We start from the raw sequence: 16,490 nt of genomic DNA on the forward strand, positions 1-16,490 counted from the left end.
CTCTCTACCAGCCCATCCTTCATTCCCTCCTTCCATGGCTTTCTGTTTCTTTTCCCTCTGGAGAGCAGGATGGGTAGCAGCTGAAGGATGGCTGATGCTTTCTGCATCAAGTTGAACGCTCAGAGAGCATTCTAAGGACTTTCTCAGGAGAAGCCCTTAATATTTGAGGGGCGCAACTGCTCTTCAGGATGAGCCCAAGGTGGCCCATTTCTATTTAAAAATATTGGACAGACTCAAGGAGGATAGTTCTCTTGACTGCTATTATGGATGACATTGAAATGGTATGTCCAAGTACTAGCTGGTGGGAACAAGAGACAACTTGCGGGGGCTGCTGCATTAGCCTTACTTGTCAGATTCCCAGGAGCACATGGCAAGTCACTGTGCTGGCAGCAGAACAAGATGCAACTTTCATTCAATCCAGTTTTGAGCACCCTAAATGGCTGCAACCCAACATCACATAGGAAAACTCTTAATGTCTTTAGTCAGTCTTTGGATTACATAACCACTTTAAACTAAAAATGTTTGTGAAGTTCCTTCCTAAATACCATACATTGCCCAGTTTATTCTCCATGGACCACACACCACAACCCTTAAGTCAGGCTAAGTTATGGTGGTTTGCTGAAAGCCAGCAACTAAACCAAGATCTCCTGGCTTCAGATCCAACTTTCTAATTGACAGAGCACCTCTCATACATACTAGGTTATGCCAGTTTTGGTAATCAAAATTACTAATGTTTCCAATTGTTACTAAGTGTATTTTTCCTGCTAAGTTTAGAGAAGCTCAGGAATGGACTCGTTTCACAATTAAATAAACAACAAGAAACATAACACAAAGTTATGTTAGCATTGAGTAGCCTTATAGTGAATTATTTGGCACCCCAGTATGGCTTCTGGAGTGGTTCTGTTTGCTCATGTAAGAACACTTTCTTCATATGGGTCACACAACCCACTGAAATAAAATACCACAAATTACAACTGTATGAGGAATCTAGCTCTGAGCAAACAGAGTTGATGCAAATGTTGCCTTAAAAACCAGGGATATGCAAACATGACTATGAATACACATTCCTAGAGAGAATATTTACTTGTCCTATCCACACTCTCTTGGTTTTCCACAGTGCATGAGGATAAAAATAATATTTGCTTGAAATTTTACTTCACTCTGATGAACAGTTTAGGACTGACTGTGTGAGGCCTGTCTGGAATAATCTGAAAACTGCATCACAACATTTACCTTGCAGTCTTTCAGATTTTCATTTTTAAGAGCAACCCATAGATTTATATTCTGTTTCGGCAAATTTTAAATGAACCTCTAATACTGGCCTCATGTTCTGTGTACATACTGAAATGGTGGTTATCTGGATTGTGGCTTATTTTATAACTAAATATAGATATTTAATTGTGGTGGGGTTTTTTTTTTTTTTTTTGAGAGGCAGGGTAAAAAATCTGATGTCACAAAAGAACATTTTGGAAACATGATCTGCAAAGTGCTTAGTCATGAATCTTATCTGAAGCAAAAAAAGAGCACATTTAATTATGCAATTTTGTAGCTGTGAAATAAACTCTCCTATTTGAGGAAAAGTGGCTATATTATAATTGCTATAAATGGATAACACAATTTCCTCTGTTGTTTCTTTGGGATGGAATGTTGTTTGTCAAATATGCCAGGGAGCCGTGGGTTATTTTCCAATTAAAATTGCTCTTCGGTCTGGCTGTGATAGCATATGGTTGTGTTAAAAAAAGAAGAAAAAGAGTCAATTTAAATCCATTTAAAATTATTACCTAATTCTAAATAAAATTGGTGTATATATGTGCCAATGTGAATCCACTTGAAATGTACCCACTCAAGTACTCCAAATGCATGGAATGCATTTGTTTGCTAATATATAAGATGATAATCATGCAAATATAGCCTTCAAAGGAAGCTTATGAATCACTCTTTAAAGCATTATCGAGAATTGCATTTAGGACCCACCACCAAAAGCCAACAATATTACAGCCTTTGCCAGTCTTCTGATGATCTCAAATGGATGCATGTAATATGTAGCTTCAGGGGAAATGGTCCAGACCAACACAGACAATCAGAAATTAATTGTACTCTGCTGCTTGAATAGAAGAGCTAGATTCAGCATTCTGGTTCATTATTGTAGCTCACAGTGGCTCATCCTTCCACAATCTGCCTGAGATGAGACAGGGCAGGAACTCTGAGCCAGGTGGATTCATATCAAGACTGCCTCTGAACGCCAGGTTCTGCTTCTGCCTCCCTCTCATGCACCTGCAAAGCATACAGAGGAGCAAGAGGCTGAGTTCCATTCCCAGTGTGGTCCCCATTTCAGCTCACTTGACTTTGCCCCCACTAATGGCCTTCTGTAGTAATGATTAATTCCTAGTGGTGATCGCCCTTGTGTGCTTCTGCAAAGCTCTTGAGGAGGGCAGGCAGTTCTCCAGCAGATATTTCATGTTTCAGGAACAGCAAGGGGAAGGAAGAAATGGTGAACTGGTGTCTGCCCCATTGCAGCCAACATACATTATATGGGGGAAAGGGATAGGAGAGTATATGTGTTTGAGGGTGTGCATTTGAGACTGTGGGGGACACAGCAGAAGTGTGTGCAAGGGCTAAAAGGTTGTCAACATGTTTGTGAAGTAGCGGGTTCTGACTGGGCTTATGGTGCAGACAACAGGTTTAAATCTTCCTCCTACTCCATGGTCCCAATATGCCCACCCCACCCCACCCCACACAGCTATTTCTGAAAGAAAAAAAAATCAACTGTACAAAGTATCTGCCGTTTTTTGGTCAAGTGGCTGCAAGGAGAGAAAGACAGTGAGAAATTCAGGTGTAAAGTGTACCCTCCCTTGAGATACTAAAGAAGGTGATGCCTCTGAGTCAATGGGGTTGCGGTACACGGGAAGACTCTTATGTAGGGATAACCAGCACTGGAGGGTGTTTCACACTGAGAGTATGAAAACAATGTGAAAAAATAAAAGGAGTGGTAGACAAGAGGGTGAAGAAGGGGGAGAAGGAAAAAAGAAAAAGAAATGTCCATTAAGAAGGCTGAGGTGATTCTCTGGTGAACTTTGAAAACAACAGAAGCAACATTACCCTTCCTCCTCAAATGAATAGTGAGTTGTTTAATAAGACAGATAACAATTATAGGTTTTAGTTCCAGCACCATTGGTATAATATTTTTCACAAGAACACTTAAGTGTGTGTGTATGTACTATATCAGGACTAGGAGACCCCATTATGTTAGCTATTCCATGAATAATGCATAGCAAGATGAACTCCTTGCCCAGCAGGTCTTCCAAGAAGTAGAAGAAGTGGGGGGGACGGGGGACATAAAGCGAATGAAACACAGAGGAAGCTGGAGTGGGCTGTCCAAAATATTTTACTTTACACTCTAGTTTCAGATTATTATTTTTAAAAGACCTTGTAAGAGTATTTCGGCTGCTCAAGGGTGGTACAGTGGTGGGAAGTTACTTAAGGGGCTGAAGTCTCACTGCAGCTGTGACCTTCCTACATAGCCCTAGGCAAGCCATGCGCTCTCGGCCTCTGATTCTGACCTTCAGTACAGGAGATAGTAATAATACTGACCTACCTTGCAAGATTGTTCTGAGGATCCTTGGAAATGTATGGGATGGGCTTTAAAAGTACTATGCACAGGCTAAGCATTGTTTATTAATAAAGCCAATTGTCTCCAATGCCCACCATTTCACTTTCTCGCCTCTTGTAATCAAGTTCGTTCTCCTTTTAGGTGAGCAATTGGCCACCCATATTTCAAAATTAGTTCCGTTAACAATACTTATGTGTCGTCTTATGTTTTTAATTAGAACAATTCCTTTTCATTAGATTCCTTTAAAAAAATAAATCAGGAATTCTGAAATCGACTTTGTGTGAATGTATAGGATCATTACTCACTGTACAAGCAGATAGCAAATCACAATTTTTCATCTTCTGGACTAAAGGTTACAAAAAGCACAGAAGGGCTACACTCCACAGCCTGATAATTTTCAAGTTCAACTGTTTTAAGAATATCTGAATAGTAAGCAGCAGTGAATGGGAAGTGTGTTTAGCTTGATTTTTCACTACTTTTCTCTGATTGTGAACATTACATTGTTGAGAAAGAACATGCCCGGCCTGGAAAGTGTCCTATGGTGGCCCTGCTGAGGTGTGGATAGGAAAATGCTGCAGATTGTGTACCCAGCCCAAATGCATTTGCACCAACCCATTTTTACACAATCATTTACCAAATGCTTACACCAGGCATCAGCAACCTTTTTCAGCAGGGGGCCAGTCCACTGTCCCTCAGACATTGTGGGGTGTATGTGTGGGCTATATTTTTTTGGGGGGTGAAAACTAATTCCTATGCCCCACAAATAACCCAGAGATGTGTTTTAAATAGAAGGACACATTTTACTCATGTAAAAACACGCTTATTCCCGGACCGACTGCGGGCCGGATTGAGAAGGAGATTGGGCCGAATCCAGCCCCTGGGCCTTAGTTTGCCTAGACTGCACCACTTCAGGCTACGGGTGGAGAGATGGTTCACATTTGAATAAGCCCCCCATGAAAAACAACACAAAATTCTCTGAATGTGGAAAGTTATCATGCCATAGAAAGTCATCAAGCTCATAGAATCATAGAGTTGGAATAGACCACAAGGGCCATCGAGTCCAACCCCCTGCCAAGCAGGAAACACCATCAGAGCACTCCTGACATATGGTTGTCAAGCCTCTGCTTAAAGACCTCCAAAGAAGGAGACTCCACCACACTCCTTGGCAGCAAATTCCACTGTCGAACAGCTCTTACTGTCAGGAAGTTCTTCCTAATGTTTAGGTGGAATCTTCTTTCTTGTAGTTTGGATCCATTGCTCCGTGTCCGCTTCTCTGGAGCAGCAGAAAACAACCTTTCTCCCTCCTCTATGTGACATCCTTTTCTATATTTGAACATGGCTATCATATCACCCCTTAACCTCCTCTTCTCCAGGCTAAACATGCCCAGCTCCCTTAGCCGTTCCTCATAAGGCATCGTTTCCAGGCCTTTGACCATTTTGGTTGCCCTCCTCTGGACACGTTCCAGTTTGTCAGTGTCCTTCTTGAGCTGTGGTGCCCAGAACTGGACACAGTACTCCAGGTGAGGTCTGACCAGAGCAGAATACAGTGGCACTATTACTTCCCTTGATCTAGATGCTATACTCCTATTGATGCAGCCCAGAATTGCATTGGCTTTTTTAGCTGCCGCGTCACACTGTTGGCTCATGTCAAGTTTGTGGTCAACCAAGACTCCTAGATCCTTTTCACATGTACTGCTCTCAAGCCAGGTGTCACCCAGCTGAACTGTTAATTTTTACAGGATGGCTTTCTACATGCAGGGGACATTTATTTCATTTGCACGGAGTGGCATTCAAACATTCAGAGTTTATCACCAGCAGTGTTTAGTGAGGCAGTCCCGGAAAAGGTTTATCAATAATCAGTGCTATTTTTCTAGAAAGGATGGTGCTGGAACTCACCATGAACACCCCCCTTGTTCTCTTATAATGGCAATAGCACCTACCTGAGATGTGCCAGAACTGAGTTCTGGCTAAAAAAAGCCTTGTCAATAACAAATTACTTTGTTGACTGTATAAATGGACCCCTTTGTGGAATTGGACTGCCGCAAATAATATACATAAGCCTACTGAAGTTATCAGAGCTTGATGTGTACAAGTGTTTGAGGATTGGTCACTGTCATTGCTGATCACAGTATGTTCTGAAAATGCCCATTTTTAGTTAAAATTTAGTAATTATTTAAGCTACATGGTTTATGTTAACCAACGGAGTTCATTCCATTTCCCTCTCTCTCATAAGAGAAGTGCTGTGCCATATTATTGCACGTGTAAACTAGAAGTAACAGATAACAGGCAAAAAGTTCATGATCCCCTGTGCAATAGAAAATAAGATATTTTTTTAAAAATTTTTTACTAACTCAAAATCTCCTACAGGTAAGATTTTGTTTTTATACCTCCTTACCTTACTGCTGTATACATACAGAGAGCTGGTCCACATGTATGGCTAAGAATGTACTTACAAGTGCTTTGGTTTCCAGGAAGGAGACCACAGCTTCTGCACTCTCCTCATGATTTGGCTTAGCATGTCATCTGAGCCCACCCTCATGATTTGTCTCCTCCAGAGAAACCACAAACCGTAAACCCAAAAACAAACCTAGGTTAAAATTCATGGTTTGTCTGGAGTGAAACAAACCATGAATCCCATTTTGGATAACGTACTATGGCAAACCAAGACTTAGCTCAGAGCAGCAGGAGGGCCAGAAAGGAAGTAGCCACACAATCTCCTTTCCTTCATACTTGTGCAATTGCGCTACGGCACTGTTATGTGCAAAGCAGCTCACTGCATAGTGTCTCTATGTATGCTGAAAGTTTAAATACTATAGAATCATTGGAGGTGGGGAATTTTTTTATTTTGGAAAAAAAAAACTTTAAAATATAAATCTCCGGCTATGACCCTGGAAGCATATGAGCATTGAATATATAGCAGTCCTGAAAATGGCAATTACGATTCAAAACAGCTGTAAAAAAAACACAGAGTACCTATAAGAGTTGATAACCAAGGGCAAGGGGCATTTAATGCTGACCTTTCTGTGGTTGCCAGTGTCTCTCTATTTAGATAATTCAAAATTATCTATCTCATTTGTTAGTGGCACTCAGGGATGCACTGAATATCCACGAATTTTCTTTATTTATATATTTTCTATTATGCAAAGGATAATTACAGGAGGACAGAGGGGTTACTGAGTGCAAATAATACTTAACCTGTAAAATTTTCAGTTTTTCAAGATGTTGTAAAATAAAGTAAGTGAACAGAAATGTAAATAATGTGCAATAGGAAACCCCTATATTTTGAATAGCAAACATGGTTAGCATTAAGTTAGACTTGAAGGAAACAATCAGAAGCCATGCAAAATTAAGCCACAGTGAACCAATGTGTGAAATAACAGGTCAGAAAGCCCTTCTCAGTGAAAATTTGATAGCTGCTTTAGCAGACATGTGTCATTTGTGCAATGTATTTGTGGAAATATTAGGAAAAGCATACATTTCCCCCATACGTGCTATTCATCAAGTGACCTCCCCAAAGATAAAGGAGACTTAAAAATAACCCACCCAGGACTTGATCACATCATCATCATTATTATTATTACTACTACTACTACTACTACTATTACTATTACTACTACTACTACTACTAATAATACCTTTTTCTCTATTCACATGATTTTCTATTTTCAGCATGGTAACAGTTCATCTTGTATCTTCATCTACAAGATGCAGCTAGGTTTAAGGAAACACTGAAACATTCCTGCTCCTACTGTTGCTTGAAAATGACGTGTTTTTCTTCTAGAGGCAATGAGGAAACTAACCAAGGACATGTAATCTGCTAAATAAAAAAGGAGGGGGGAGAACCCCTAAAGCAGTAGGAATGTGCTCGTGATTTGTTGGAAACCTTGTCCTCCTCTCCATCAGTACAACAAACCCCACAGGTTTTCTGGCAGAGATTCTTGCTGGAATTTTTTGAAAATTTCGGAACTTCTCTGAGCCTCACTGTGGAGACTGCAGCTGCATGTCTTCACTAAAGAGCATCCTGATATTGGCAACCATTCTCCAGGGACAGTACGGGGAGGGCGAGCAGATACTCGATGAGAACACAGAGGAGGGAGGCGACGTTGCAGTGTGTTGTCTGTCTGACTCCGGCTTTGGAAAATTAAAGCACAAAAGTGAAATAAATTATGGATGGTGCCCATGAATTTTTAAACGTACAAACACATCCTGAAATATAGTAGCAGCAGGGTGATAAACCTACTACTCCCTTTGCTGGCTTTCTCAATAGTGGCCACTTTTCACGCAACAGCACTCAAGCACAGCCTCTTGCGGCAGCTACGATTCCCAGTTTGGGAGTGTGCTGCCCTTGTTTTGTTAGCCTCAGCATCTAGGAAGTGTCGGCTCACCCACAGCAGTGCTTTAGAATATATCGCCACCCAATGTGGGCACCTCTTGCCTTTTGTATTTACTGGTGTCTTATGCTTCAGTGTTTCTGATGCCCTTGAGGAAGCTCTAACCATTATTTATATACAAGGAGAGCACCAACTATTTATTAAGACAGCGTCTGAGGAGCCTGTTCGTTGGGAGGGAGGTGGAAAGGAGTATTCCACCTAATATAGAACAGACTTTAAATTACGGATGTAAATTACTCTGTGACATGTTCAGTATCACCCTTTGGAGCTCTAAAATTGAGAGCTTCAGGCCTTCTGTTCACACAGATACTGGGCCTGAGTGGCAAGGCCTCTGGATACTGACCCAAATTAACTGCTTAACATCCAACCCCCTCCCCACTGGCATGTTTAACAAACAAATTGACATTTATGCCTAGCCTGATAAGTGCATAAAGTAAATAAGCCATTCCTAACATGGGAGGGAAGGAAGACCACAGAACACTTACTACAGTGGTACCTCGGGTTAAAGAACTTAATTCGTTCCGGAGGTCCGTTCTTAACCTGAAGCACCACTTTAGCTAATGGGGCCTCCTGCTGCCACCTTGCCGCCAGAGCACAATTTCTGTTCTCACCCTGAAGCAAAGTTCTTAACCCGAGGTACTATTTCTGGGTTGGAGGAGTCTGTAACCTGAAGTGTCTGTAACCCGAGGTACCACTGTACTTGTAAACAAGAGAGGCAGAATCCCTTTGTGCCAAACAGTTCCCAGATATGGGAATCACCACTCTTTGGCTCACTGGCTTTTTATGGTGCTATCATGGTTCTACAACCATGGAAGAGCAGTGCAATCTCCACAGGAGTAGGCAGCCACAGTGCTCCCCAGACATTTGTGCTTTGTTATGGGCTCTGTCATATCAGGAAGGTGAATTTACCATCACTTCACAACACCTCTTTCCCTGTCTTTTATTCCAGCACACAGCACCTCCTGTCCACTTGGTGCTTTTGTTCATGCGGATAGGGAGGAAAAACACTCCACTGCCCATATTGGCTTGCGCTTTTCTGCAAGGCAATACCCATGCCAGCTGAGAGGCGCCAACTTGTCAGCGAGATTTGGAGGGTGCAATGTCACACCTGTGTGACATCACACGTGGGATGTTGGGAGAAGCCAGGAGGTGGAGCCAAACATGGCGGCAGTGCAGCTTCCATGGCCATAGCTCTTCTCTCTGGTGCGCAGCCTTCTTGTCCTCTTCCTCCTCCTGCTGCCGCCACCACCAGCCGGGAGCTACTTCCCCCTACTTCCCCTCTGTGGCAGGAGGAGGAAGAGACGGAGATGGGCACTGAAGCTACGCCACACTTGGCTCTGTGCTTGGACTCTTCTGCCTCTTCTTTTTTCGACATGAGGTGGTGGCCCCAAAAAGAAAATTAGTTGAGAGGGGGGCTCAAAAGTGCTGGGCCCCCAGAAACTGGCACCCCTGCCCCAGCCCCATTTGAAGAGCAGTGGTGTACTTTGAGGTCAGAATTCATTAAGCCTTTCTTCAGAGTGGAGACACTGGATGTGGAGCTTCCACTCTCACCTTCTTTCCTCTGACTGGTTTGTTCAGCTGGTAAACATAAGCATCTTTAAAGACATATTTGTTTCTATCATAAGAGTTTAAGTTTAATATCCACAGCAGAAAAATACAGGGCTGGTCAGACATATTTAGGCGAACCACAAAATGGTGCCTCCCCACATCCTGGCCAGGAAAGAAGGCGTGAGTCAGGAACGAGAGGGGAATAAAGATCTACATTGGGATATGCTGTCCCCATGAATTCTGCCACCAGAGGCAGTTGCCTCACCTGGCCTCATGGATGGGCCAGCCTTGTTGCCCCCAGGTAACTGGTGAGCTTGGTGTTTTAGTAGAATGAGAGCTGTTTATTTATTTATTTTATTTGCTATATTTTAATACCGCCCTTCAACCTGACAGCTCCCTGAGCAGATCACTGTAAAGTAGAAACAACAACAATAAAATCCATACGATAAAATCAATGCAAGTGAATAAAAGATAGCAGAGCAAATCAATCATTATATAGCCAGCGTTAAAACAGTTGCTAAAATAAGTTAAACCACTTTAAAAGCCTGGGAGAACAAGCAACGGAACAAAAACCAAAGTATTTTCCTGGTGCTGAAAAGTTAAGAGCAGGCACCCGGTGAAACTCCCTAGGGAGGGAGATCTCTAAGTGGGGCTTCCCTACCAAAAAGGCTCCTCCAGTTCACCTCAGATGCCGGGGCACTCAGTACACAGGCAGGTTGATACTGGCAGAAGTGCTTGTTAATGCACCCAGCTCACATGCCACGCGGGTTCCAAGTAGAACAGTAAAATTAAAAGCTCAGGGGAAAGAACCTGCTCCTGAGGAAATTGTGCTACTCTTTTGCCATTTCCACAAAAAAGGGGGAATTTATTAAGGCAGAGTTTAATCCCCCAGCACCACTTTAGTTGGACCATTTGTTCCTCGCAAATGCAAGCGTGTGTGTGGAGAGTGATACCAAAAACTCTCCCAAGGGGTTACTTACATTCACTGAGGTGGCCAAGTGTTTCTTTTTCTTTCTTTCTTTTAACCTATAAAAAGATCAGCTCCTGTTCCAAGTCTTTGCCTTCACGGCCCATCCTCCACGCTGAGTGCAGCCATGCTGCTGCTTGGAGTAGTGACTTAGTTTTGTTTTAATGAAGGAAGCGGAGGAGAAACACTCTCCGCTAACTCATCAAATATAAGTAAGCACCTGCAGAACAAAGTCAAAAGATTCCCTCAATGAAAACTCAACAATGTTCAGAGGATGCTTCCCTCTCTCTCTCTCTCTCTCTCTCTCTCTCTCACACACACACACACACACACACACACACACAAAACAGCTGCCTAAATGTGCCAAAATTAGCTGAGTGAAACACTTCTGCTTAGCATCAGATTTTCTGAGCTCTGGAAAGTAGGTACCTCATCTGAGCAAAGTAGGTCCCTCATCAGGAAGTACCCCAAGCTTAATTTTTTTTTAGGCCCAGTTCTCTGTGCAGGTCAGACTTCAGGTGGGGAGCTGCAACGTGGTTTAAATGCCTCTCTATGCAAAAACAAGCACCGGACATAGAAAGCTTGCTATGTAGCCAAGCCTTCCCTGTGACATCCAGTTTTTATTTGTGGAAGTAGAATTCCTTTTAATGGACGAGCATTCAACCGTGTGAGTCGCCCACCTGCATCCTGAATTCTGCATTTTGACAGTGAACTGTACTGCGTCTATTCTAGCATTTTATTTTCTTTAAAATAATAATAGTAGTACCTTCTATGGGTGTGACCAGTAGGCGTATCAGGTGATTTCTCGCACTTCTGCTGGGGCTTCTCTTGTCGAATTAATTTAAATCTATAATCTGCAGATATGACAAGCATATCAAGTGGCATGTTAAATCGTAATTATGTCACAGCTGTTGTCGCTTGAAGCAGCTACTGTTATGTTGGGAAATGAAATAAGAGGAACAATAAAGAAACAGAATTGCATTTTGATCTTTCTGCATTGCATGCATCACAGAGCTGTTTTCCTTTTCCTCCTGGTTAAGACAAAGCTGTGTAGAATGTTTTCTCACAATGGCAGAAATACTGCATGTTAAGGGGGAGAAAATATAGGAATTGCATCAGTCCAGTTATGCTCATGGCAATATCATGGAATTGTAGAGTTGGAAAGACCCTGAGGGTCATCTAGTCCAACCCCCTGCAATGGAGAAATCTCAGCTAAAGTATCCATGACAGATGGTCATCCATCCTTTGCTTTAAAATCTCCAATAAAGGAGAGTCCACCACCTACAGAGGGAGTTCATTCCACTGTCAAACAGCTCTTACCACCATAAAGTTCTTCCCGATGCTTAATTTAATTGAGTTGTACTTCCAAGAAAGTGTTGACCCAGTCATAAAACGGGGTCTGTAACAACTCCATCTGTGCAGATGTAAAACCAGGTTAAAATATCTTTGTATGTAAGGAAAAAGACTTTGAGCTCAGTTTTCTTCCTGACATGCTAAAGAACTAGTATGTTCCTAGACATTTTAGCATTGCGGTAGCGGCAGAACATTCACAAGTGCAAAATGGAGGCGGTCCAGTTGCTATGAGAACTGTACCATGTTGTGATAGGGCCTTTTACATACCACAAAATTGGGAGGCCACATGCTTATAATTCTCTGCAGGCAGTGGCGTAGCATGGGTTGTCAGCACCTGGGGCAAGGCAAGTAATTTGCGCCCCCTAACCCGTGGATTTGCGCCCCCTAACCTATGGATTTGCCCTAACCCCAGATGTTGCGCCCGGTGCGGCCGGCCCCCCCCCCTGCACCCCCCACGCTACGCCACTGTCTGCAGGCAAGCTGAGACATGGTCCACATAGATGCATCAAAGGACAAAGAGGCAGGGAGACAGGGAGAGGCAGGGCAAAGAAAGCAGAAGAGAAAGCAAGCAGGTTCAAGTCCCATGCATGGGTCTCTAGACAGCAGATGCTGACCAGCATACCCATAGCCTTTCCCAGCTTCGTTTTGCTGACAAAGAGAGCTGGAAGCCCAAAAGAGCTCAGGTGGCCTCAAGTGAACTTGTGTTCCACGGCAAAGACAAAAAACAATGATACTTTACAGTAATCCATGCGTACTACCCACAGTATATGTGGACCATATAAATGATCCATATTAATTTACCCTTCTTGCACACTAAGGGTACATAGGACAATGTATACACGTTTCAGGGCAAATCATGATTATCTGCAGCTTGAACATGCAATCAAGAAAAATAAATATGGCTTGGTCTTGTATGTTACAGGAAGCATGTGGACTGTATGTTTCTGTAAAATGCATAGCAGCCCTATGTGTGCATTAGATTGTATCCCAAGCTTAAAATAAAAGGGACAGCGGAAACTCTCAGATTTCATTCATATTACTGAAACCTCACTGGGGTGGGAAACCTTAGGCTTGGGAATCAAATGAACTCCTCCAGGAGTCCCTGTCTGTCCCTGGGCAATCAATGTCTGGGTCCCATGCTGCTGGGTCCCACACATCTTGCCAACCTGCTCCCCTCCTTCCTTAAAATGGATGAAGGCTGGAGAAATATTCACACATATAGAAAACTCTGGTGTGTGTGGTGGAAATGCAACCTATTGTCCAAAGGAAAAAGTCATATCCATTTCTCTGGCCACTGTTCATGTGGCCCCTGGAAAGTTACTCATGAGAAAATGTGGCCCTCAGGCTGAGAAAGGTTGCCCCGCCCCTGACCTAGAGGCAAACTCATGTCTGTAGCAGATGTACCCATTGCACTAACTAAGCCCAGAGCAACCTTAGATGTGCTCTTTCCAAGAGACAGCATTGTGGTTACGGAAGGCTTCCGATAAGAGAGAGCCCACCCTCAGCACAATATTAAATTTCATCCTTGACATGCAGAAAATGACAACACTGAACCTATTAACCTTCTGCTCTTTAACAGTAAATATGAGCATTCAGCAACTCTTCCCTCCGCCAGAAGCTAAGACAACTTTATTAAAAGTTGGATCTCACGATGACAAGATGACATCAAGATAAATGGGAATGCATACAGATGCAGTTAGCTTCCTCCTTTATTACTGGTTTATCTCAAGAATGAACACAGGTACACAAATGTGGGCAGGCATCTCTGCGAGGCTGCCCTTTGGATTCTCTCTTCTGCTGCTTTTACACTATTATTTTAAAAGAGTGAGTTGTTATTTTCCATGACAGGGCATAAGATCACATGTAGGATAAGAACAATTTTAGAGTCACAAGTGAAAAATGGGAGGTAAGAAACTAGTGTGTTCTTTCTAAAGCAAAGCAGAATTGCATACACACACAAGCAAGCACTGCATTTTAAAAAGGTTTTTAAAACAATCAAAAAATTGCCATATAATTGATGATTCTCCCTTGATAGCTGCAAATAGGTGATATCTTTTGAACAGACAAGTAGTAACTTTGTTACCCATGCCTCTCCCTTACCTTTGCTCCCTTCCATTGTTGGCCATACTGTCAAAGTTTAGTTAATAAGCTCCCTTGGGTAAGTACATGACATTCTTGCTCATGCTCTGTAAATCACAGTGCACATTAATGACATGATCACCATCACCCTGGCAGCAGTACTAGGGTGGTAAAAAACAAAATGAAACCCACCCTTCTCTGGTGTAGTATAGCAGGAAAAAGACGCCTACATTTTGTGCTGCCTTTTGCTGGGGGTTGGCGGTGGGTGCAAGGAGGTGTTTCCAGATTTTTCAAATGATCCCTTAAAAAAAGACACCTACTGTATGTGGTAAGCTTTCAGAAAACATGACTCTTTGTATTTCAATGTGCTGTAGCCCAGAATTCTACTACTTTATTCTATGTACTGAGTAGACATCATTGCGATTAATTTTTAGATTTCCCTTTAACACTAATAAATGCCATACGAAATCAGTTCTTGTACACTGCTCCTCATGGCTGGTGGTTCATATATATGGGCTATGCAGCGCCAGGAATTTTCCCATTCTTGGAAGTGCTGTGGAGTCCTTGCCCACATGCATCTCCACTGCACTCAATTTTCATTTATTGAATTTATATATCGCCCTGTACCTGGAGGTCTCAGGGCGGTTCACAGAATAAAATCACAATATAGAACTGCAAAATACGCAATCAAAACAACAGCAACAATCCAATAACACCCCCCAAAAAAAACACCCCACCACATTTTAAAAGGGCATGGGATGTCATGAAGGACCCTCAACCACTGAAGTGATTAGGGAAACTGTGGTAGAATTCCAAGTGTACAAGAACCGTGTGTGCCCTGAATCAGAGTGACAATGTTTGCATCTCTCTCAATTTCACTGTCTTTAGCATCATGTTTCAATTCTGTGCCTCTGTATGCATATTGGTCTGGCAGTGCTTTTCCCAGTCTAAATTAATTTTACCAAAAGGCAGCGTGCCTTTATGTTCCCAATGTTTTATGTGAACTTGCTTTCTAGAAATAAAGCAATATCCTTTCTGTATTATGTACAGTAATTCTTCTTATATTTGTAAGGGGGCAGAGAGAGAATCACACTGATAAGAGGATGCCAGTGTCCGCTGGTGAGCACTCATCTTCATTCAGCAGCAAACAGGGCCATAGATGCCATTTTGGTGCTGACAGATGTGACTGAATGCTTTCCTTCTGCAAGAGAACTGTTCCTTGTCCTCTGGAATGGGAAAAATGGGCTTCATCCTCTTGGCTCCATTAATAGTGTTCAGATACTAATGGATCCGTCTTGCAATATTGAATTTACACCTGCTGATAGCTACCAGCTCAGGCTTGATTCAAGTCAGATATATAGATCATTTAGGGGCCATGGACAGATTCAGGGCAATAGCTTTTTGGGGAAATGAATAAGAAAGTGTGATATGACACTAGTCCATATAAAAAAATGGATGGATAGGTGGAAAGACACTTTTACATTTCAAATATTGACTTAGATTGTTAATCTTTGTAACAGTGGGAAATGGCTAAACCATTGTGCTGGAAAATTTATATAAAAACCTTTAACATTTTTAAAGCCACAATGAAGCTACTGATTTGCAGTATGAATTTTAATTTTGGAAAAATACAAAAGAAAGGATCGGATGTGTCTTCAGGATTTGTGCTAGCAAGTCTTTTACGTAGTTTCAGATACTTTTTTAAAAAGCGGGCATTTATGTTTTCAGATTGTGTAGGTATGTGACATCACATTATATAGAAATAGGTCTGAGTTGTATGAAAACTATCTAAGAAATTTTCTTGTTCTATCAAAACTCTGCTCACCCCACCCCTATCTCCTAGAAATTAGCTTTCATATGTGTCTAACTTCAGCCCCACATAAACTCCAGTGGCAGAGCCTATGTGGAAACACTGCTTCTAGGAAGCATTATTTTATTTCCTGGCCACCTTTTGAGGGATTTTACCTTAAAATAGCATCAAAATACAGGGGAAAGAATCAGATCTGAGTTCTAGAATGGAAAACAAAATGTATATTATGTACATTATGATTATATACAGGCTGCATAGGTGAAAAAGAAGGAAGACAGAAATTTAAGAGATTTGCACAGAACTAGAGTTATTGATCGCTGGAATGGTTTAGAATTAGATAAGACTATAATATTCGACATAATTTGATATAATAGCATAATTGTAAAGTGATGTTTTTGTAAAATATATATATATTAACATATAGTATGACGTTGAGCACTATGAAATACCATTTCACCTTTTAAAAATGCAAGATAGATTTCTTAAATTTGGATAGTCAGAAGGGTTTAATTTCCTCGTATCCTTCCTTTAAACACATCTTTTCTGCATATTATCCTTGTTCCTCTCTGCAACCAAGCAATATAATTTCCCACTATCTATTTTAGGTTGCAAAAATCCCTGAGAACAGGGAATTTTCTATGTTGCCTCTGGAACACTGTAAGTTGCCATGTGCACCAATATGCACACACAATTCTCAGCATCATCGTTATGCAAACTAAGAAACATCCTAAA

At 41.9% G+C, this 16,490-nt stretch overlaps 1 protein-coding gene across 9 annotated transcripts in view; it reads left to right on the forward strand.

The window, feature by feature from the left end:
* Positions 1-16,490, forward strand: part of PCDH9 (protocadherin 9) — a 737,830-nt gene that overhangs the window by 210,919 nt on the left and 510,421 nt on the right. The gene's annotated exons all lie outside the window — the stretch shown is intronic.

The sequence above is a fragment of the Podarcis muralis genome, chromosome 4 (assembly GCF_964188315.1).
Source record: "Podarcis muralis chromosome 4, rPodMur119.hap1.1, whole genome shotgun sequence".
NCBI classification, from domain to species: Eukaryota; Metazoa; Chordata; class Lepidosauria; order Squamata; family Lacertidae; genus Podarcis; species Podarcis muralis.